This window comes from Rhinopithecus roxellana, chromosome 3 (assembly GCF_007565055.1).
Source record: "Rhinopithecus roxellana isolate Shanxi Qingling chromosome 3, ASM756505v1, whole genome shotgun sequence".
NCBI lineage: Eukaryota > Metazoa > Chordata > Mammalia > Primates > Cercopithecidae > Rhinopithecus > Rhinopithecus roxellana.
Window position 1 is genome coordinate 153,438,879 of NC_044551.1, and position 24,998 is coordinate 153,463,876.

Genomic DNA, 24,998 nt, shown 5'->3' on the forward strand with positions numbered 1-24,998 from the left:
AACTCATATACTCTTGTTTGGTGTATTCATTGCCAAGTCATTTTGAGGTTAACTTGGAAGTATTACTAGTGCTTTAAATATGTACATTCCTTAATCCAGAAAATCTGTATCTCACAATTTTTTCTCAAGGAAGATGTATTTTCTTCAAGATTCATGGAAAAGCATTGGGAAAAATGTCCATCACTAGAAGAATAGTTCAAAAAATTGTTGATACACATAAACCACTGCCTTCAGAAAGAATATGATAAATCTTTATGTACTGACACGAAAATATTTGCATGGCATTTTTCTTTTATTTAACTTTTATTTTAGGTTTAGGGGTACATGTGCAAGATTGTTAGGCATTTTTCTTTGTCAGTGAGAAAGGCCAGTCAGAAAACAATTCACAGAACATGATTTTCATTATATGTAGAAAAAGCAAAAATATTTGTTTTACATAGAAACATGACTGGAAGCAAGATGGCCGAATAGGAACAGCTCCAGTCTCCAACTCCCAGCGCGAGCGACACAGAAGACCGGTGATTTCTGCATTTTCAACTGAGGTACTGGGGTCATCTCACTAGGGAGTGCCGGACAATCGGTGCTGGTCAGCTGCTGCAGCCTGACCAGCGAGAGCTGAAGCAGGGCGAGGCATCGCCTCACCTGGAAGCGCAAGGGGGAAGGGGATCCGTTTTCCTAGCCAGGGGAACTGAGACACACAACACCTGGAAAATCGGGTAACTCCCACCCCAATACTGCGCTGTAAGCATACAGGCACACCAGAATATATCCCACACCTGGCCGGGAGGGTCCCACGCCCACGAAGCCTCCCTCACTGCTAACACAGCAGTCTGCCGCGATCTATCCGCAAGGCAGCAGCGAGGCTGGGGGAGGGGCGCCCGCCATTCCTGAGGCTTAAGTAGGTAAACAAAGCCGCTGGGAAGCTCGAACTGGGTGGAGCTTACAGCAGCTCAAGAAAGCCTACCTGTCTCTGTAGTCTCCACCTCTGGGGACAGCGCACAGCTGAAGACCAACAGGGGAAGTAGCGGGAGCCGGTGCAGACGCGAACGACTCTGTCTGACAGCTTTGGGGAGAGCCGCGGATCTCCCAACGCGGAGGTTGAGATCTGAGAACGGACAGACTGCCTGCTCAGGTGTGTCCCTGACCCCTGAGTAGCCTAGCTGGGAGAAATCCCCCACTAGGGGCAGTCTGACACCCCACACCTCACAGGGTGGAGTACACCCCTGAGAGGAAACTTCCAAAGGAAGAATCAGACAGGTACACTCGCTGTTCAGCAATATTCTATCTTCGGCAACCTCTGCTGCTGATACCCAGGCAAACAGGGTCTGGAGTGGACCTCAAGCAATCTCCAACAGACCAACAGACAGTCCTTCTGACTGTCAGAAGGAAAACTATCAAACAGGAAGGACACCTATACCAAAACCCCATCAGTTCGTCACCACCATCAAAGACCAGAGACAGATAAAACCACAAAGATGGGGAAGAAGCAGGGCAGAAAAGCTGGAAATTCAAAAAATAAGAGCGCATCTCCCCCTGCAAAGGAGCGCAGCCCATCGCCAGCAACGGATCAAAGCTGGTCAGAGAATGACTTGGACGAGAGGAGAGAAGAAGGCTTCAGTCCATCAAACTTCTCAGAGCTAAAGGAGGAATTACGTACCCAGCGCAAAGAAACTAAAAATCTTGAAAAAAGAGTGGAAGAATTGACAGCTAGACTAATTAATGCAGAGAAGATCATAAACGAAATGACACAGATGAAAACCATGACACGAGAAATACGTGACAAATGCACAAGCTTCAGTAACCGACTCGATCAACTGGAAGAAAGAGTATCAGCGATTGAAGATCAAATGAATGAAATGAAGCGAGAAGAGAAACCAAAAGAAAAAAGAAGAAAAAGAAATGAGCAAAGCCTGCAAGAAGTATGGGATTACGTAAAAAGACCAAATCTACGCCTGATTGGGGTGCCTGAAAGTGAGGGGGAAAATGGAACCAAGTTGGAAAACACTCTTCAGGAAATCATCCAGGAGAACTTCCCCAACCTAGTAGGGCAGGCCAACATTCAAATTCAGGAAATACAGAGAACGCCACAAAGATACTCCTCCAGAAGAGCAACTCCAAGACACATAATTGCCAGATTCACCAAAGTTGAAATGAAGGAAAAAATCTTAAGGGCAGCCAGAGAGAAAGGTCGGGTTACCCACAAAGGGAAGCCCATCAGACTAACAGCAGATCTCTCAGCAGAAACTCTACAAGCCAGAAGAGAGTGGGGGCCAATATTCAACGTTCTTAAAGAAAAGAATTTTAAACCCAGAATTTCATATCCAGCCAAACTAAGTTTCATAAGTGAAGGAGAAATAAAATCCTTTACAGATAAGCAAATGCTTAGAGATTTTGTCACCACCAGGCCTGCCTTACAAGAGACCCTGAAGGAAGCCCTAAACATGGAAAGGAACAACCGGTACCAGCCATCGCAAAAACATGCCAAAATGTAAAGACCATCGAGGCTAGGAAGAAACTGCATCAACTAACGAGCAAAATAACCAGTTAATATCATAATGGCAGGATCAAGTTCACACATAACAATATTAACCTTAAATGTTAATGGACTAAATGCTCCAATTAAAAGACACAGACTGGCAAACTGGATAAAGAGTCAAGACCCATCAGTCTGCTGTATTCAGGAGACCCATCTCACATGCAGAGACATACATAGGCTCAAAATAAAGGGATGGAGGAAGATCTACCAAGCAAATGGAGAACAAAAAAAAGCAGGGGTTGCAATCCTTGTCTCTGATAAAACAGACTTTAAACCATCAAAGATCAAAAGAGACAAAGAAGGCCATTACATAATGGTAAAGGGATCAATTCAACAGGAAGAGCTAACTCTCCTAAATATATATGCACCCAATACAGGAGCACCCAGATTCATAAAGCAAGTCCTTAGGGACTTACAAAGAGACTTAGACTCCCATACAATAATAATGGGAGACTTCAACACTCCGCTGTCAACATTAGACAGATCAACGAGACAGAAAGTTAACAAGGATATCCAGGAATTGAACTCATCTCTGCACCAAGCGGACCTAATAGACATCTATAGAACTCTCCACACCAAATCAACAGAATATACATTCTTCTCAGCACCACATCGCACTTATTCCAAAATTGACCACATAATTGGAAGTAAAGCACTCCTCAGCAAATGTAAAAGAACAGAAATTATAACAAACTGTCTCTCAGACCACAGTGCAATCAAACTAGAACTCAGGACTAAGAAACTCAATCAAAACCGCTCAACTACATGGAAACTGAACAACCTGCTCCTGAATGACTACTGGGTACATAACGAAATGAAAGCGGAAATAAAGATGTTCTTTGAAACCAATGAGAACAAAGATACAACATACCAGAATCTCTGGGACACATTTAAAGCAGTGTGTAGAGGGAAATTTATAGCACTAAATGCCCACAAGAGAAAGCAGGAAAGATCTAAAATGGACACTCTAACATCACAATTAAAAGAACTAGAGAGGCAAGAGCAAACACATTCAAAAGCTAGCAGAAGGCAAGAAATAACTAAGATCAGAGCAGAACTGAAGGAGATAGAGACACAAAAAACCCTCCAAAAAATCAATGAATCCAGGAGTTGGTTTTTTGAAAAGATCAACAAAATTGACAGACCGCTAGCAAGGCTAATAAAGAAGAAAAGAGAGAGGAATCAAATAGATGCAATAAAAAATGATAAAGGGGATATCACCACTGACCCCACAGAAATACAAACTACCATCAGAGAATACTATAAATGCCTCTACGCAAATCAACTAGAAAATCTAGAAGAAATGGATAATTTCCTGGACACTTACACTCTCCCAAGGCTAAACCAGGAAGAAGTTGAATCCCTGAATAGACCAATAGCAGGCTCTGAATTTGAGGCAACAATTAATAGCCTACCCACCAAAAAAAGTCCAGGACCAGATGGATTCACAGCTGAATTCTACCAGAGGTACAAGCAGGAGCTGGTACCATTCCTTCTGAAACTATTCCAATCAATAGAAAAAGAGGGAATCCTCCCTAACTCATTTTATGAGGCCAACATCATCCTGATACCAAAGCCTGGCAGAGACACAACAAAAAAAGAGAATTTTAGACCAATATCCCTGATGAACATTGATGCAAAAATTCTCAATAAAATACTGGCAAACCGGATTCAGCAGCACATCAAAAAGCTTATCCACCATGATCAAGTGGGCTTCATCCCTGGGATGCAAGGCTGGTTCAACATTCGCAAATCAATAAACGTAATCCAGCATATAAACAGAACCAAAGACAAGAACCACATGATTGTCTCAATAGATGCAGAAAAGGCTTTTGACAAAATTCAACAGCCCTTCATGCTAAAAACGCTCAATAAATTCGGTATTGATGGAACGTACCTCAAAATAATAAGAGCCATTTATGTAAAACCCACAGCTAATATCATACTGAATGGGCAAAAACTGGAAAAATTCCCTTTGAAAACTGGCACAAGACAGGGATGCCCTCTCTCACCACTCCTATTCAACATAGTGTTGGAAGTTCTGGCTAGGGCAATCAGGCAAGAGAAAGAAATCAAGGGTATCCAGTTAGGAAAAGAAGAAGTCAAATTGTCCCTGTTTGCAGATGACATGATTGTATATTTAGAAAACCCCATCGTCTCAGCCCAAAATCTCCTTAAGCTGATAAGAAACTTCAGCAAAGTCTCAGGATACAAAATTAATGTGCAAAAATCACAAGCATTCTTATACACCAGTAACAGACAAGCAGAGAGGCAAATCAGGAATGAACTTCCATTCACAATTGCTTCAAAGAGAATAAAATACCTAGGAATCCAACTTACAAGGGATGTAAAGGACCTCTTCAAGGAGAACTACAAACCACTGCTCAGTGAAATCAAAGAGGACACAAACAAATGGAAGAACATACCATGCTCATGGATAGGAAGAATCAATATCGTGAAAATGGCCATACTCCCCAAGGTTATTTATAGATTCAATGCCATCCCCATCAAGCTACCAATGAGTTTCTTCACAGAATTGGAAAAAACTGCTTTAAAGTTCATATGGAACCAAAAAAGAGCCCGGATTGCCAAGACAATCCTAAGTCAAAAGGACAAAGCTGGAGGCATCACGCTACCTGACTTCAAACTATACTACAAGGCTACAGTAACCAAAACAGCATGGTACTGGGACCAAAACAGAGCTATAGACCAATGGAACAGAACAGAGTCCTCAGAAATAATACCGCACATCTACAGCCATCTGATCTTTGACAAACCTGAGAGAAACAAGAAATGGGGAAAGGATTCCCTATTTAATAAATGGTGCTGGGAAAATTGGCTAGCCATAAGAAGAAAGCTGAAACTGGATCCTTTCCTTACCCCTTATACGAAGATTAATTCAAGATGGATTAGAGACTTAAATGTTAGACCTAATACCATAAAAACCCTAGAAGAAAATCTAGGTAGTACCATTCAGGACATAGGCATGGGCAAGGACTTCATGTCTAAAACACCAAAAGCAATGGCAGCAAAAGCAAAAATTGACAAATGGGATCTAATTAAACTAAAGAGCTTTTGCACAGCAAAAGAAACTACCATCAGAGTGAATAGGCAACCTACAGAATGGGAGAAAATTTTTGCAACCTACTCATCTGACAAAGGGCTAATATCCAGAATCTACAAAGAACTCAAACAAATATACGAGAAAAAAACAAACAACCCCATCAAAAAGTGGGGAAAGGATATGAACAGACATTTCTCAAAAGAAGATATTCATACAGCCAACAGACACATGAAAAAATGCTCATCGTCACTCGCCATCAGAGAAATGCAAATCAAAACCACAATGAGATACCATCTCACACCAGTTAGAATGGCAATCATTAAGAAGTCAGGAAACAACAGGTGTTGGAGAGGATGTGGAGAAATAGGAACACTTTTACACTGTTGGTGGGATTGTAAACTAGTTCAACCATTATGGAAAACAGTATGGCAATTCCTCAAGGATCTAGAACTAGATGTACCATATGACCCAGCCATCCCACTACTGGGTATATACCCAAAGGATTATAAATTATTCTACTACAAAGACACATGCACACGTATGTTTATTGCGGCACTATTCACAATAGCAAAGACTTGGAATCAACCCAAATGTCCATCTGTGACAGACTGGATTAAGAAAATGTGGCACATATACACCATGGAATACTATGCAGCCATAAAAAAGGATGAGTTTGCGTCCTTTGTAGGGACATGGATGCAGCTGGAAACCATCATTCTTAGCAAACTATCACAAGAAGAGAAAACCAAACACCGCATGTTCTCACTCATAGGTGGGAACTGAACAATGAGATCACTTGGACTCGGGAAGGGGAACATCACGCACTGGGGCCTATCATGGGGAGGGGGGAGGGGGGAGGAGGGAGGGATTGCATTGGGGAGTTATACATGATATAAATGATGAATTGATGGGTGCTGACGAGTTGATGGGTGCAGCACACCAACATGGCATAAGTATACATATGTAACAAACCTGCACATTATGCACATGTACCCTAGAACTTAAAGTATAATAAAAAAAAAAAAAAAAAAAAAAAAAAAAAGAAACATGACTGGAAGGATGACCATCACAATGTCTCACCTCTCTCTCTCACCCAGCAATTCTGGCTTTCTAATCTTTTTGAATATGCCAGCCTCTCTCCCAACTCATGGAACCTTTTTCTTTTTTAGCACTTTTCCTTTGACTCTTCAGGAGGCTGCCTCCTTCTCATCCATGAAGCGTCAAGTTATTCATATAGTGATTATTAGTCAGCCATCCACCTCCACCGCATAGCAACAATTTTCCTGCTCCTCTTCCTTAATGGACCACAGTTTTCCTTGTCAAGTGGCTTTGGTAGGACTAATTCCATGTTGAGTTCCCGGAGTGGGTCATAACTAGCTTAAGCCAATCAATGTATTCCATCTTTCTGGCTATAACTATTGATTTAGGAATGGGCCAAGTCAGTACAAGTAGAACAATGAAATTTCATTCTGTGGTTTGTAGGGTTCATGAGGTAATGGCTAGGAATGAGAAAAGTTGCAGTCCTAGCTGTTGCTAGAGGGTATCTCATGTCAGGGAGAATGGAGCCCACCTGAGAACAGTACCAATGCTGAGGTAGCTAAGCCAATAATTGGAGCAAGCATCCAGTTCTTTGATAATGTCATTCAAATGGTTGAGTCAAATTGTGCCTCCGGATGTTTGGTTAGAGTCCCTAGGCTTTCTGTGACTGGCAAAAGCATCACCACCACCCATACCTGAAGGAATCCTCTCTATCTCATCTTTTTTCCCTCTCATAAGTGGTCGTTGTATCATTCTAGAAGGTAAGTTCCATAAGGAGAGGTATGCATCTGTCATAATTACTGCTATAACTCTATAATTAAAACTCAGTATTTTTGAATGATTAGATAAATGAATGAGTCAAAGTGAAGGATGCTGTGGGACAACTTTCATGTTTTACCCTGTATACGTATGTATCACTTGAATCTAAATGATATACTATGTATTATTTTTTAAATGTTTAGTAAAAGGTTAAAAAAAGGACTGAAGAAATATGCTTCCAAATGTTTATATTATGTAATTATATTAATAGAAACTATCTGTGATAGTGAGATTATGGTTGGAATCCTTTCTTCTTCATATTTTTCTGAATTTTCTAAAATTTTATACAATAAACATACATTGCCTTGTAATGTTTTTAAAAGGAACATTTTTTAAAACACATTGAGGTCAGTAACAGCGATCCTAAGGTGAGAATTAGACATCCCACTGTGGGCAAACAAGAACAATGTTGGTCAAAGAGAGACAAATTCAGAGTCTACAGGAATTAATCCCTCAGCTACCCAGGGGAAGGGTATTAATGAGTCCCTTAATGAGGAGGAACATAGTAGAGCTGTAAAGGGTCATTATAATTTGTTGGTATTGTCTCTATGCAGCAAACCTTCTGTAGTCTTCAGCACAGAATGTGACAGAGTGCTCTTTGTTTTTAATCTCTGCTCTCCTCTCTTCTTTAGCAATAAAACCCCACATTTTTAACTGCACGCATGGTCCTCTAGGGTAAAGACTGGATTTCCCAGCTTCCTTTGCAGTCACATGGCATGTCACTAAGTTTCAGCCAATGGGATGAGAGAAGTGTAAAGCAAGGTGTTCCTAAAGGGATGGGGCTTCAGCTCATCCTTCTCTTCCTTCCAGCTGCCTGGAGTGTGTGGCCAGGATGGCTGGAGCTCAAGCATTTGGGGCCATGACCAGGAATCCACGTGCTAAGGATGACAAGACAAGACAAGATGATAGGAGTCTGGCTGCCTGATGCAATGAAGTGTCATGCCGGCTCTGGACTGCTCAACCCACCCCACTCTGTACTTTTATATGAGGAAGAAACTTCCATCTTGTTCAAGCTGCCAGTATTGGTTCCTCACCCTGCTTTTTTTAAACCATAATGCAGGTGAACCTAATCTAATCGATCCACAGTGTGGTCATTCTCAATAAATTGTTATTCTCTGTCACTCTCAAGCAACCCTATTTTCAGACAATCCCAAGTTGATTAAACCCACTGAGCACTGTGCTATTTCAATGACTGAACTGAATAGACACACCTGAGTAAACTGAAAAAAATTCTTATGTACAAAGTAGAGAAAACCAATGAAGTACCTTCCTCCATTTCTCCCTAACCACATACACACTTGCACACCACTTAGATAATTAGGTCCTAATTAGTTTATAAGCTCCTTTCCCTACTGTGTGTTTCCTTAATACCGTGTGCTTCCACTTCTCTCATCTTTATCATAATTATTCATTCAAACTGTCTTTTCTCTACTAGCTGCTGGCAGGCAGTGACTATGCATTACATACTGTGGCACCCCTGAGGCCGAACACTGCGCTAGGCCCACAGAGGGCACCCAACAAATATTTGTTGGATAAATAAATAACTACTTTTCCAAAGGCAACACTGCAATAAACACATTATTAATAAATTAAAATACAAATAAATTAGCATTTTTCTCTATCAAATGGCTAATTGAAGAATAAGAAGTTTACATGTTACAAAGTGTAGGACTGTTTCACATACGTTCCTTCCCCAAAGGTATTAAATGTATCATTCTATTTTCTGTAAGTTGCAATAAGAAGAGATCAGCTGCTTGTTCATATTCGTGGATATGAGCACAGACTTCAGCAGGTGCTCTTTCTATACCATTGATATGGGAAATCTCAGTAGAGAAAAGAAAGGGAAGGGAGTGGGAGAAGCTTTCTTTTTTAGTTTATCAAGGTGAACACTGGCACTTCAATTTTTTTTTTTTTTTCAGGAAAAAAAATAAGCTAGCAAAGATAACTTAGAAGTTGGGTTCCTCAAAAATAGATAAACAATGGAGGAAATGCCCCTCTCCTGTAAACACAGATAATGACCAGAGAAGCCCAGTATCTCAAGGGTGGAATGGATCTGAGAGGTTATCCATTCCAGTGAAATTATTTTTGTTATAACATCTAAGTCTGCAGAAGATATGTTATCACTATGGGTGAGTTTTCAGGGAGGGATAAGGCTGCATGTGGGTGTTGGGAGGAAGAATACCATGTGTTGAGGACAGATGGAGCTTGTGGGGAAAACTGGGTAAAATGAACTCTCTTGTCTTTGTCTTCATCTTCAAGCCTGCCTCTGTTCGTGTTTGGCTATATTTCGAGCAGACACTGCTTCCGTGGGCTCTGCGGAAGCTCTGTGAGAGGAGCAATGTGACATCACCACACAAATGTATAATATCATGATCACTGCCTGAGTTGGAATTCCCTGTGCACCTGTCTGCTTCACCAGGTCCATGGAAATCTGTTAATTGCCTGGTTCTCCATTACCATTAAGTAGTAGGCCAATCATAAAAGTTTATTGAATTGATAACATTTTGTGCCTTTTTCTTAATGTGGAAATAAGGAGGTGGTTCTTTGTTTGAAAATGATGTATGGCTTCAGGAGATGGCAAAAAAGACGAAGTTTGTATGTCTCTTTGGTCTCTGAATAGTTCCTAGAGATTGAGTGTGTGGGTTTTACCCTATTTGATAAATAAGATCGGAGACCAAGAAGTGCAATAGAAAGTCCTAGACTCATTATTACTCCACTCTTAGATTATTCTAGACCAGGGTTTTCACTCTGTGTCTCTTGAAAAGGGATGGGGAGACCAGAAGGTTGGAAAGCAAACAAGTGGTTCTAAGTGTTTCTGTGGTACATGCTGTATTTTTCCTGGTGAGCGTGACTGAGTTTCACGGTGACTATTCTGCCCATAGCCCTGTTCTCTGGGAATTCTCTCCATTCACCCACAGCCTGTGCAACCATGGGAGGGTGGCACCCCAGCAACCAGCTGGCTATTCAAATCACTGCTCTACCAGGAAGGAATTGAATTCCCTCTCCTGAGAATTTCAATGCCACAGAGGCCAAATCAGTCTTGTTAGGGCTCTGGAATTGAAAGGCCACATGGAGAGTCAGGGTTAGGCCCAGGGCCCCCAAAAGCAAAGCCACACAGCAACCAAAGTGAGAGGAGGAGGCCAGGCAGGCAGAAGTGGCCAGACGGTGGAGAGAGTGGAGCTCATATCAGAGAGGAGCTGGGGAACTCCATGTGGGGGATGAGGACAAGGACGAAAGGTCCAGACATTCAGAGACAGGGACTCCATGGCTGTACATAGTGCTTCACCGATGGGTGTCTTTGAGACTTGTGTCCTTTCAATAAGTGCCTTAAGTGGGCGCTGATGTTGGTGGATATATATCCCTTACTATAAATCTCTAAGACACTTGTCTGATGAAAGTAATCCATCTTTTCATGAATACTCCTCTGGATTTGTGCATGAGTGCTGTGAACCTCAGTGTTCTGCTGCTAAGTCAATTCAGGCTTCTGTATATTCTCCACCAGAAAAGGCATGTGTCCATTGCCAGGTGCCTCTACTTAAGAAACAATTTTGAACTTAAAAACTAAATCTTTTTTTTTTTTTTTTGAGATGGAGTCTCACTCTGTCACCCAGGCTGGAGGGCAGTGTGATCATACCTCACTGTAACCTTGAATTCCTGTGCTTAAGCAATACTCCCACCTCAGTCTCCTGAGTAGCTGGAACTATAGGCACATGCCACCACACCTGGCTAAGTTTTAAATTATTATTATTATTATTTGTAGAGACAGAGTCTTGCTAGGTTGCCCAGGCTGGTTTTGAACTCCTGGCCTCAAGTGATTTTCCCACCTCATCCTCCCAAAGTGCTGGAATTACAGGTATGAGCCACTGTGCCCAGCCAAGGACTAGTTCTTTAAAAACTGAGTTTCCTAATTTTATGTTAAATATGGTTTACAAATACACAAATTTTTAGGAATGTTATATCTAAAACAAGGTCACTCTGAACACAAATCTCAGTCTTATCTGTGTTTCTCTGGCCAGCTGCATCATTGCTTCTGCCTTGCAGTATATCTACACGATAAGAGACTTAGATTGTCAGGTACATTCTTTTCCTTTACATATGAAGAAACTGAGGCCCAAGGAAATCAAGCAACCTACTTACCCAAGGTCAAAAAGTGATCCTGGACAAAGCTATGGATGAACTTGGCGGTCCTGAGCTCCAAGTCCCGCGGCACTCTCCTTTCACTGAGCAATCTTCTTGTTTTGTCAATATTTAATTTATCCCCTGGCTACAGTAGGTCCCTCTTGGCCAGCTGAGTGTAAGCTTAGACATACTTTATTTCTTTTCCAGTGAAGTTTTTCCATATGGTCCTTTATATAATTGGTCCTCAGCTAGGAAAGAAAATGTATGCTGGTGTCAGGGGGTAAGCCCTCCAACTCTTCCAAGGTTAGCTTTCTGCCTGCTACATTTTTCAGCTGCAGAACTGAGTAAATCTAGGACAAATGCTCTCACGAATCACTGATGGGGTCTGTAAAGAAGAATGTTTCCAGTCCCTCTGAGGCCTGACTTAAGAAATGCAAGTAGTTTTAGAAAAAGAGAAAGGCAGCCACTTTTCAAACCAATGCTTTGTCCACCCTCTGAGTCTCTGACCTGCATGCACAACACTGGCTCAAACAAACAGGATCCACTCAGCTTCACCTGGCTTGTCATCTCAAATCCAAACCAGCAGCACTTCATATTCAAGAAGCAAGGCTGTGTGGAGGCAGCAGGTAAGACTACAAAAGGCCTAGAATAAACAAGCCCAGGAGAAACCAGCGAGTTGAGCGGGGGATAATGCTGCCGTGGCCTGGAGCACTGGAGCTACTGGAGAACTTCAAGAGTGTTAGAGAATCTACCTTCCCAGCGAGGTCCCTGCCCATTGCACAGACAGCCTTGTTAGGCATTCCCCACCGTGAACGTATGCGGAAGAAGGAACTGAAGGTGCTGAAGGAAACTTGTAAATCCTTGGGACAACAGAAGCAAGGCTTCAGAGACAGAAGCCAACCAGCCATGTGAGAAACACAGGACTAGCCCTTAAGCCGGTGCTTTGAACCTGTGCTGGACCCTTCCAAGGGAAGCAAGTGCTGCCTGTGGGGGTCATCCCAAACCGCTTTCAGCTCTGCTGCACACTGCTTTGTACAAATAATAAAAGGCAACATGGATGTGGCATTTATCCTGGCACTGTGCTGGCCACTATATTCATTAGGCATTCACTGAATCTTCTCCAAAAGCCTGTTAGGTGGTTTTCAGTATCCTTACTTTCCAAGTGAAGAAGCAGAACTCAGCAAAGTCAAATGACTTTCCAAATTTACACATTTATAAAGGAGAAAGGCCTAGATTTAAACCAAGGTTTCTCTAACCTTAGAATCCAAAGTCTTATCTCTACTTATCTCTTGCAATGTGTTTGTTCTACAAGAAATTGCCAACGTGCTTGGTAATCATGCTTAGATGCTGCCAAAGTTATTCAGAGGACCCAGGCTTTTTAATTCCTCCCTCTTCCTTCTCCCCCTCCCTCCTTTTCTCTTTCCTTTCTTCTCTTTCTTGATTTTATTCTTTTTTTTCCTTCTTTCTGCACTTCTTGAGAAACTCTCCCTAACCTCTAACAATATTGTTGAAACCAGTATTTGACTCCCTGTGTCAAAAGGCTTCCTGTTTAGAAGAAAAGGTCACATGCTTTCCACTTTCCTATAAATGTGAAATCCTTGAAAGAAATTTCTGATAAGAAAAGTGTTGGACCCTTATCAGAAATTTCTTTCAAGTGTATCACATTTGCAGGAAAGTATAAATGGTTGATAAGCCTCATAGAAGAGATGCCAAGCCTTAGCAATAATAAAATATCCTCAAAGGTAAAGAATCACAGAAGAAATCAGGCACAGTGGAGATTAAGTCACCAAGGAGAGGAATCAGTCACCATGAAGAACTGAGGTCACCATCAGGGCCAAGAAGAGGGAGGTTTTTCCGTTGGGGATGGGGTTCAAGAGGAGAGATGGTTGGTAGACTGAGCAGGTTAACCTCCTTAGCTGACCTTCAAACCATCAGTGGGCAATGCTCTTCTCCTAAGGCTGCCTTCCTGCCATCTAGCCCAGGAAATGGCCAGGTGGTCTTCTCTCCTTCCCCCTTGCCTTCCTTCTTAACTGGATCCAGCTTCCTGTCACATGTCCCATCCAACCTGCCTCTTGAGGAAGCTTGGTTCCTCTTGTCCTCTAATATGGCTAATTTATCTAGGCCCTGGGTAAAGAGTCTTATGTACAACTACCTTCCCCTTACCCCACAATATTTGCCACCACAATAAAGTATATGGGGAAATCACACCTAGAAAAGAACATGCCCAGAGGTAGTCTCAGAATTGCAATTTCTCGTGACTGGCTGAACAGAGCAGCTAAGGGAACTGCTGTTCTAAGCCGTAGAGTTATGAAGATATCCAATACCTCTGAGGGCCATCTCACCCCGTTCCTGTATTTTGTTAGCTCGGCACCAATTGACCTAACTAGAACAAAGACTCATTAAAATATCATGCTGAATGAGATGTAATTTTCAGAATAATGTTAAGATCAAAAAGTGATTGGGAAACAGCTTTGCCCACCCCTGCAAGTGAGGAGGTATTTTGCAAGGTAAGCACTTTTCTCAACAATGGGGTTTAGAAGCTGGGAAAAGGGAAAATATGGATGAAGAGGCTGTTGCTCTGAGGGTAGAAATTCCATGTCAACTAAACCCAACTCTATCTAGTCAACCCAATTATCTGAACATTTGGCTTCTCAAAACGTAATTCTACTTTAACCCTAATCCACTAATTACATCTTCTCTAGACTGACCATTCAGCAATTCTTCCATTCAAATTAACCACCAGTCCACTTTTAAGAGAAACTGCCAAATTAAATTTAGAATCAGCCAGTGCCGCCTTTCCCATAGGGATCAGTCAGTTGTGAAGCATTGTGGCAACGATAACGTAGGCAGAGGTAGTTAATTTGGTGTAGTATAAAGAACATGGCCTTGAGTTAGTTCTAACTTACAGTCCTAGCTCAGTCACTGTGGCGAGTTGAATAGTGTACCCCCAAAATTCATGTCCACTCAAAACCTCAAACTGTGAACTTATTTGGAAATCGGATTTAGTTTGGAAATAGTAATTAGTTGAGATGAGGTCATAGTGAATTAGGGTGGGTTATACCAATGACTGATATAAGAAGAGGAGAGGCTCACAGAGACACACACAGGGTAGAAGACCATGTGAAGACAAAGGCAGAGATGAGAAAGATGCAGCCATGAGCTGCAAGAAGTCAGGAAGAGGTGAGGAAGGAGTCTTCCCCAGAGGCTTCAGAGGGAGCATGGCACCACCAACACCTGTTTTGGGCTCCAGCCTCTAGAACTGGGAAAGTGTAAGTTTCTGTGGTTTTGAGCTACCTAGTTTGTGGTCGTAATTGTTATAGCAGCCCTAGAAGAATACGACCGTCTCTAATCAGCTGAGTAAAGTTGAACAAGTTAGTGTGTCCTCTCTGAGCCTCAGTTTCTTTGTCTAGACCAGAGTTTAGGCCTATAACTTTGGGTAAATTACATAGGCATTCTATTTGCTTATCTTAAAACGGAGGGTAATATTACTTAGCTTTTTGAATAGAATTGGAATTAACATGTGTTGAGCTCCTAATACATCATGAGCATTAATAGGCATCTCATTAAATATTTGCAATACATTTCTCTACCCTTACTTTATCTAAAAAGAAGTTGAAATGGTTTAACAAATTCTTATCTTAAAGCATGATACACTTGGACAGAACTTGATGCTAGACTTTCCAACATCCAATGCAAAAAGGGAAACATGACATTTTATGTGACTCACATATCTGCAGGGTAAATTATCACTATGTTATCCTAGCCATCCCAGGGAAGATACTAATGGGCCAAACTCTGCTCTCCCATGAACCCGTTTTCCTATAAATGTTTCCAGATTTGATTTAACCTCATATGTTATTAAATTTCTCTGTGAACAAGGCTTACATAGCAAAAATAAGGGAAGACCTAATTTCTGTTCAGAAAGAACTTCTTCTTCAGTAGTGAGATAGGGTTTGGAGGGAAGTTATATAAGCCTACAGGAAACTGATGTAAAGCAGAATAGGATCATGTCCTCAGTCCTTTGAAGCTTGAAAGGATGGATAAAGAACGGCAATAGGATTCTGAAATAACACAAACCCAAGTTCTATCTCACAGTCAGTTTCTCACAAAGCAATGGACACCCTAAACCTTATCTCACCTCCTGCCCACAGCTTGGTGCCCAAACAGGGCAGTTTAGAGGGTCAGGGGCTTCTTCTTTTCTGAAAAACTTACTCTAAGGATTGGCGTTTCCAAGAAAAGCAAAGTCTAGGAATTGATGCAAGAAATGGTATGTTAAGTTCTAGGAATATAATGGTGAATAAAAACAAACAAGATCCCTCCCCTGATAGAACTTACACCAATCATAACCAAATTTGAAGGTAAAAATGTTCTCTGCTATGAGAATAGATAATAAAGATGAGTATTCTAGTCAGAGCAGTCAGGGAGTTGTCCTGTTGAAGTGGTGTTAGAGCTGAGATTCAAAGCATGAGTAAAATGTATCCAGGAGAAAAGATAGTGACAGATTTTTCCAGACAGATTGAACAGCATCTGAGGCACTGAGGTGAGCAGAGCTTGACTAGTAGAAAGGACTTAACAAAGGCCAAATTCAGTGTCCGAGAAGAGCACAGAAAGTCATGGAGCGAAGAAAAAAAGCTATTGTGTTAGATGGCAATGAAATCATGCAAAGACCTTGTAAGCCATGTTAAGCTAAGTCTGTATCTCAAGAGAAATATGAAGCCATTTGAGAGTTTAGAAGTTTGCTCTGCAGTGTGGGTCATGGATCAGCAGCATGGGCATCACCAGGGAACATGCTAGAAAAGCCTAATCCCAGGCACAAGCCCATGCCAACCAAAATAGAATCTGTTCCCCAGGTGATTTGTATGCATATTTATGTTTGAGAAGCACTGGAAACTAGAGCATTTTTTTATAGTAGAGGAACCACCAAATACAGAATTCAATGCAAAACATTTGTAGTTTTTCTTGAAATCCCACTATCTGTAACAAAATGGATGAACCTGGAGGACATTTGCTAAGTGAAATAAACCTGTCAGTAAAGGGCAAATATGGCATGATTTCATTCGTATTAGGTGTCTAAAAGAGTCAAATTCATGGAATCAAAAAGTAGAATAGTGGTTGCCAGTCCCTAGAAGGAGAGAGAAATAGAGTTGCTAATTAGCAGTCAGAAAGTTTCAGTCAAGGAAGATGAATAAGCACTAGAGATATAATGTGTAGCATTGCACCTACAGTTCATAATAATGTAGTGTACATTTAAAAATTTGTTAAGAGGACGGTTAAGTGCTAACTCATGTTAAGTGTTCTTACCACAATAAAAAAATATGAAGTTGTACACTTACTACTTGTACATTTTTCTGTGTCTTTCATATACCTCAATATAATATATGTTTTCTTTTTTTATTATACTTTAAGTTCTGGGATACATATGCAGAACATGCAGGTTTGCTACATAAGTATACATGTGCCATAGTGGTTTGCTGCACCTATCAACCCTTCGTCTACATTAGATATTTCTCCTAATGCTATCCCTCCCCTTGCCCCATACCCCATAAAAGGTCCTAGTATGTGATGTTCCCCTCCCTGTACCAATATGTTCTCATTGTTCAACTCCCACTTACAAGTGAGAACATGCAGTGTTTGGTTTTCTGTTCCTGTGTTAGTTTGCTGAGAATGATGGTTTCTAGCTTCATCCATGTCCCTGCAGAGGACATGAACTCATTATGGCTGCATAGTATTCCATGGTATATATGTGCCACATTTTTTTATCCAGTCTATCATTGATGGGCATTTGGGTTGGTTCCAAGTCTTTGCTATTGTGAATAGTGTTGCAATAAACATCCATATGCATGTGTCTTTATAGCAGAAAGATTTATAATCCTTTGGGTACATACCCAGTAATGGGATTGCTGGGTCAAATGGTATTTCTAGTTCTAGATCCTTAAGGAATCTCCACACTGTCTTCCACAACAGTTGAACTAATTTACACTCCCATCAATAGTGTAAAAGCATTCCTGTATCTTCACATCCTCTTCAGCATCTGTTGTTTCCTGACTTTATTATTATTATTACGATTATTATTATTGAGACAGAGCCTCACTCTGTCACCAGGCTGGAGTGCAGTGGCACAATCTCAGCTCACTGCAACCTCTGCCTCCCAGGTTCAAGAGATTCTCCTGCCTCAGCCTCCTGAGTAGATGGGACTACAGGCATGTGCTACCACACCCAGCTAATTTTTGTATTTTTAATAGATACAGGGTTTCACCATGTTGGCCAGGATGGTCTCGATCTCTTGACCTTGTGATCTGCCTGCCTTGACCTCCCAAAGTGCTGAGATTACAGGCGTGAGCCACCACGCCTGGCCTTTCCTGGCTTTCTAATGATCGCCATTCTAACTGGTTTGAGATAGTATCTCGTTGTGGTTTAGATTTGCATTTCTCTAATGACCAGTGATGATGAGCATTTTTTTTCATATGTTTTTTGGTCACATAGATGTCTTCTTTTGAGAAGTGTCTGTTCATATCATTCACCCACTTTTCGATGGGGTTGTTTGTTTTTTTCTTGTAAATTTGTTTAAGTTCCTTGTAGATTCTGGATATTAGCCATTTGTCAGATGAATGGATTGCAAAAATTTTCTCCCATTCTGTAGGTTGCCTGTTCACTCTGATGATAGTTTCTTTTGCTGAGCAGAAGCTCTTTAGTTGAATTAGATCTCACTTTTGAATTTTGGTTTTTATTGCATTTGCTTTTGGTGTTTTAGTCATGAAGTCTTTGCCCATGCCTGTGTCCTGAATGGCACTGCCTAGGTTTTCTTCTAGGGTTTTTATTGTTTTAGGTCTTATGTTTGAATCTTTAATCCATCTTGAGTTAATTTTTGTATAAGGTGTAAAGAAGGGGTCCAGTTTCTGTTTTCTGCATATGGCTAGCCAGTTTTCCCAAAACCATTTGTTAAATAGGGAATCCTTTCCGCATTGCTTGTTGTTGTCAGGTTTGTCAAAGATCAGATGGTTGTAGATGTGTGGCATTATTTCCAAGGCCTCTATTCTGTTCCATTGGTCTGTATATCTGTTTTGGTACCAATATCAAGCTGTTTTTGTTACTGTAGCCTTGCAGTATAGTTTGAAGTCAGGTAGTATGATGCCTCCAGCTTTGTCCTTTTTGCTTAGGATTGTCTTGGCTATACAGACTCTTTTTTGGTTCCATACGAAATTTGAAGTAGTTTTTTCTAATTCTGTGAAGAATGTCAATGGTAGCTTGATGGGAATAGCATTGAATCTATAAATTATTTTGGGCAGTATGGCCATTTTCACGATATTGATTCTTCCTATCCATGAGCATGGAAAGTTTTTCCATTTGTTTGTGATCCTCTCTTATTTCCTTGAGTAGTGGTTGTAGTTCTCCTTGAAGAGGTCCTTCACATCCCTTGTAAGTTGTATTCCTAGGTATTTTATTCTCTTTGTAGCAGTTGTAAATGGAAATTCACTCATGATTTGCCTCTCTGTTTGTCTATTTTTGCACATTGATTTTTGCACATTGATTTTTTATCCCAAGACTTTGCAGAAGTTGCTTATCAGCTTAAAGAGTTTTGGGGCTGAGATGATGGGGGTTTTCTAAATATACAGTCATGTCATCTGCAAACAGATAATTTGACTTTCTCACTTCCTATTTACATACCCTTTATTTCTTTCTCTTGCCAGATTGCTCTGGCCAGAACTTCCAATACTATGTTGAATAGGAGTAGTGAGAGAGGGCATCCTTGTCTTGTGCCAGTTTTCAAAGGGAATGCTTCCTGGTTTTGCTCATTCACTATGGTATTAGCTGTGGGTTTGTCATAAATAGCTCTTATTATTTTGAGATACGTTCCATCAATAACTAGTTTATTGAATGTTTTTAGCATAAAGTGTTGTTGAATTTTATTGAAGGCCTTTCCTGCATCTATTGTAATCATGTGGTTTTTGTCATTGTTTCTGTTAATGTGATGGTTTACGTTTATTGATTTGCGTATGGTGAGCCAGCCTTGAATCTCAGGGATGAAGCCGACTTGATTATGGTGGATAAGCTTTTTAATGTGCTGCTGGATTTGGTTTGCCAGTATTTTATTGAGGATTTTCACATCAGTGTTCATCAGGGATATTGGCCTGAAATTTTCTTTGTTTGTTGTGTCTTTGCCAGGTTTTGGTATCAGGATGATGCTGGCCTCATAAAATGAGTTAGGGAGGATTCCCTCTTTTTCTATTGTTTGCAATAGGTTCAAAAGGAATGGTACCAGCTCCTCTTTGTACCTCTGGCAGAATTCAGCTGTGAATCCGTCTGGTCCTGGCCTCTTTTTGGTTGGTAGGCTATTCATTACTATCTTAATTTCAGAACTTGTTATTAGTGTATTCAGGGATTCGACTTCTTCCTGGTTTAGTTTTGGGATGGTGTATATGTCCAGGAATTTATCCATTTCTTCTATATTTTCTAGTTTATTTGTGTAGAGGTGTTTATAGTATTCTCTGATGGTAGGTTGTATTTCTGTGGGATCAGTGGTGATATCCTGTTTATCATTCTTTATTGCATCTATTTGAGTCTTCTCTCTTGTCTTCTTTATTAGTCTGGCTAGTGGATCTATTTTGTTAATTTTTTCAAAAAACCAGCTCCTGGATTCATTGATTTTTTGTAAAGTTTTTCATGTCTCTATCTCCTTCAGTTCAGCTCTAACCCTAGTTATTTCTTGTCTTCTGTTAGCTTTTGAATTTGTTTGCTCTAACTTCTCTAGTTCTTTTCATTGTGATGTTAGGGTGTCGATTTTAGATCTTTCCCACTTTCTCCTGTGGGCACTTAGCGTTATAAATTTCCCTCTACACACTGCTTTAGCTGTGTCTCAGAGGTTCTGGTATGTTGTGTCTTTGTTCTCATTGGTTTCGAAGAAGTTATTTATTTCTGCCTTAATTTCGTTATTTATCCAGTAGTCATTCAGGAGCAGATTGTTCAGTTTCCATGTAGTTTTGTGGTTTTGAATGAGTTTCTTAATCTTGAGTTCTAATTTGATTGCACTGTGATTTGAGAGACGTTTGTTATGATATCCATTCCTTTACATTTCCTTAGGAGTGTTTAACCTCCAATTATGTGGTAAATTTTAGAATAAGTGTGATGTGGTGCTGAGAAGAATGTATGTTCTGTTGATTTGAGGTGGAGAGTTCTGTTGATGTCTATTAGTTCCACTTGGTCCAGAGCTGAGTTCAAGTCCTAAATATCATTTTTTTAATTTTCTGTCTCATTCATCTGTCTAATATTGACAGTGGAGTATTAAATCTCCCACTATTATTGTGTGGGAGTCTAAGTCTCTTTGTAGGTCTCTAAGAACTTGCTTTGTGAAACTGGGTGCTCCTGTATTGGGTGCATATATATTTAGGATAGTTAGCTCTTCTTGTTCATTGATTCCTTTATCATTATGTAATGCCCTTCTTTGTCTTTTTTGATCTTTGTTCATTTAAAATCTATTTTATCATAGACTAGGATTGCAACCCTTGCTTTTCTGTGTTGTTTTGTTTTGTTTTGTTTTGTTTTTTGCTTTCCATTTGCTTGGTAAATCTTCTTCCATCCCTTTATTTTGAGCCTATATGTGTCTTTGTACATGAGATGGGTCTCCTGAATACAGCACACTGATGAGTCTTGACTCTTTATCCAATTTACCAGGCTGTGTCTTTATATTAGGACATTTAGCCTATTTACATTTAATGTTAAATATTGTTATGTGTGAATTTATCCTGTCATTATGATGTTAGGTGGTTATTTTGCCCATTAGTTGATACCGTTTCTTCATAGTGTCAATGATCTTTACATTTTGGTATGTTTTTGCAGAGACTGGTACCAGTTTTTCCTTTCCATATTTAGTGCTTCCTTCAGGAATTCTTATAAGGCAGGCCTCATGGTAACAAAATCACTCAACATTTGCTTGTCTGTAAAAGATTTTATTTCTCCTTCACTTACGAAGTTTAGTTTGGCAGGATATGATATTCTGGGTTGAAAATTCATTTCTTTAAGAATGTTTAATTCATTTCTTTAAGAATCATCTCTTCTGGCTTATAGGGTTTCTGCAGAGAGAGCTGCTATTAGTCTAATGGGCTTCCCTTGGGGTAACCTGACCTTTCTCTCTGGCTGCCCTTAACATTTTTCCTTCATTTGAACCTTGGTGAATCTGAGAATTATGTGTCTTGGGGTTGTGCTTCTCAAGGGGTGTCTTTGTGGTTTTCTCTGTGTTTCCTGAATTTGAATGTTGGCCTGTCTTGCTAGGTTGGGAAGTTCTCCTGGGTAATATCCTGAAGTGTGTTTTTCAACTTAGTTCCAATCTCCCCATCACTTTCAGGTATACCAATCAAACATAGGTTTGGTCTTTTCACATAGTCCCATATTTCTTGGAGGCTTTTCTTTGTTCATTTTTGTTATTTTTTCTCTAGTCTTGTTGTCACGCTTTATTTCATTAAGTTGATCTTCAATCTGATATCCTTTCTTCCACTTGATCAATTTGGCTATTGATACTTGTGTGTGCTTCACGAAGCTCTCATGGTGTGTTTTTCAGCTCCATCAGGTCATTTATGTGCACTGGTTATTCTAGTTAGCAGTTCCTGTAACCTTTTATCAAGGTTCTTAGCTGCAAAGCAGCTCTTCATAGCTGCCTTGTAACAGAACATGCTCTGTTAGCTCAGAGGAGTTTGTTATTACCCACCTTCTGAAGCCTGCTTCTGTCAATTTGTCAAACTCATTCCCCATCTAGTTTTGTTCCCTTGCTGGCAAGGGGTTGTGATCCTTTGGAGGAGAAGAGGCGTTCTGGTTTGGGGAATTTTCAGCCTTCTTGTGCTGGTTTTTCCTCATCTTTGTGGATTTGTCTGACTTTGGTCTTTAATGTTGGTGGCCTTCAGCTAGGGTTTTTGCATGGTCGTCCTTTTTGTTGATATTGATGCTACTGCTTTCTGTTTGTTAGTTTTCCTTCTAACAGTCAGGACCCTCTTCTGCAGGTCTGCTGGAGTTTCCTGGAGGTCCACTCCAGACCCTGTATGCTTGGGTATCACCAGCAGAGTCTGCAGAACAGCAAAGATTGCTGCCCACTCCTTCCTCTGGAAGCTTCATCCCAGAGGGGCACCTGCCAGATGCCTGCAGGAGCTCTCCTGTATGAGGTGTCTGTCAACCCCTGCTGGGAGGTGTCTTCCCATCAGGAGGCATGGGGGTTAGGGACCCACTTGAGGAGGTAGTCTGTCCCTTAGCAGAGCTCCAGCACTGTGATGCGAGATCTGCTGCTCTCTTCAGAGCCAGCAGGCAGGAACGTTTAAGTCTCCTGAAACTGTACCCACAGCTACCCCTTCCCCCAGATGCTCTGTCCCAGGGAGATGGGATTTTTTTCTACAAGCCCCCAACTGGGGCTGCTGCGTTTCTTTCAGAGATGCCCTGCCCAGAGAGGAGGAATCTAGAGTGGCAGTCTGGCTGTAGCAGCTTTGTGGCACTGCGGATGGGCTCCGCCCAGTCTGAACTTCTCTACGGCTTCGTTTACACTGTGACCAGAAAACTGCCTACTGAAGGCCTCAGTAATGGCGGACGCCCCTCCATTTATGTTTTTAAGTATGTTTGTATGCGTTCACATGTTAAGAAGGGACAGTGATAAATCTCATCACAGAGCCCAATAATACCACTATCACCCTGTTCCATGTATACTCTTTTTGAGAGCAATAACTGTATTTTCTTCTATGTCAGAGCTCCTCTGTGCACTTGGAACAGTACTAGGTATATATAGAATGCTCCACAATTGTTGCATCCCTTTGTTGACAACTCTGAGGCACTCAAACCCAGTGCCTCAGTGGGGCTGCCTCCCACTCCAGACAGCTATCTCTAAACAGTCAGGCTCTATTTTTACTCAACACCCGAGATAAGACATGTCCTGAAAGTCTCTCCACACAGTTCTTCTGTGCATACCAATTGATCTGAATTGACACACAAATGAAATCAATTTGCCACCCCAAATTTCTTTGACTAAGACAGGGAAACAAATCTCAGCAACAATCAAAACTTCTGAAACTTCCAATCCATTTGCTCAGGGGCTTTCTGGCTTGCAATCCTAATTTCTGGGAATATCTTTCCAAAAGGGAAGCAAAATCATACCCTGTTGGAGGTTGGCCAGGGGAGACAGTGATGGTTACACGGCAGGCTCCCCACCCAAAAGGATACTAGCTCTGAGAGCTTGCTTCTTGGAAACACCAACGTTTGAGGAAGGAATAGCAGAGACATCACTGGACCACACCACGATTATGGTGCATGCTAAATATAGTCAGCACTATCCCAAGTATACAGATAAGCTCTGATGGGGTAGAAAATGCAGTTATTGCTCTCAAGCAATGCTTCCTCCTGGGGGATGAAATTATTTGTTCTTTTTGAACCACCAGAGCTGCCTCTGGGTCTGCAAAGAAGGATGACTGGAAGCTGTTCAGAAAGACAACTTAACCTTCCTCCCACTGGGCAACTTCAGTTACCACAAGCTTAGACAGAGAGGTATAAGCTGTCAAACACCACAAAACTAATTCTAAATCTCTGAACCAAGTGAGATTCCCAGCAGCATAAGTAGCCAGCCTCATTTTGCTTTCAAACAGTTTATAAAAGGACAGACAAATCTTTCTCTCCCCCTACTCATGCATAGAGGAGAAAGATAAAACTGGATTTGCCACCAACTGTGCCAAATCCAACATTTGGTCAGTTCTTTCAAGCACAAGCATTTTTCTGGACACTCAGCTCTGAGAGTGTAATCAAATGAAATTGATTTTGCTTCTGAATGAATCAACTTTATTTTGGGGGATTAAGTGGACTTGGCCTAGGTAACCTTTTAGGCTGTATCCATTGGTAGATTTAGAAGGACCTACTGAGTACATCCATATTTCAGTGTCCTTGGAGTGCTGATGTAAGAGGAAAAAGCAAGAAATGCAGGACATGGCTCCATCCTCAAAACCATTGCCACACAATTAAGTGACCTTTTAACATTTTATTTATCCATATACTATCAGGAGAGGCAAATATATGGCAGACTCTAATAAACAGACATAGTGAATAACATCAAACAACCAAACAGAAGGTTTTGGGTCATGAGGAAAAGCCAAAAATATCAATGAGGGCAACAGGCTCAGAGGAAAGGGGAAACCTGGGATCCATGTGGAGTTGAAGTGGGGAAAAACAGGAAGTTGGGCTGTCGAACAAGTCACCCAATAGATATATATGGGCCTTCACTGAGTACGTTCAGAAATTCTTAGCTGATGCTGTACCCTTACATGTATACCTACCACACTCTTCCCAAGGAGAGAGTCAGGGATAGCACAGATTGCCAAATCCTGAAAGAAACATCATCCAAATGGATAAAGACATCTTTCCAAACGTCAGAAGTCCCAAATCACTTCTCTGCAATGTTAAGAAAGA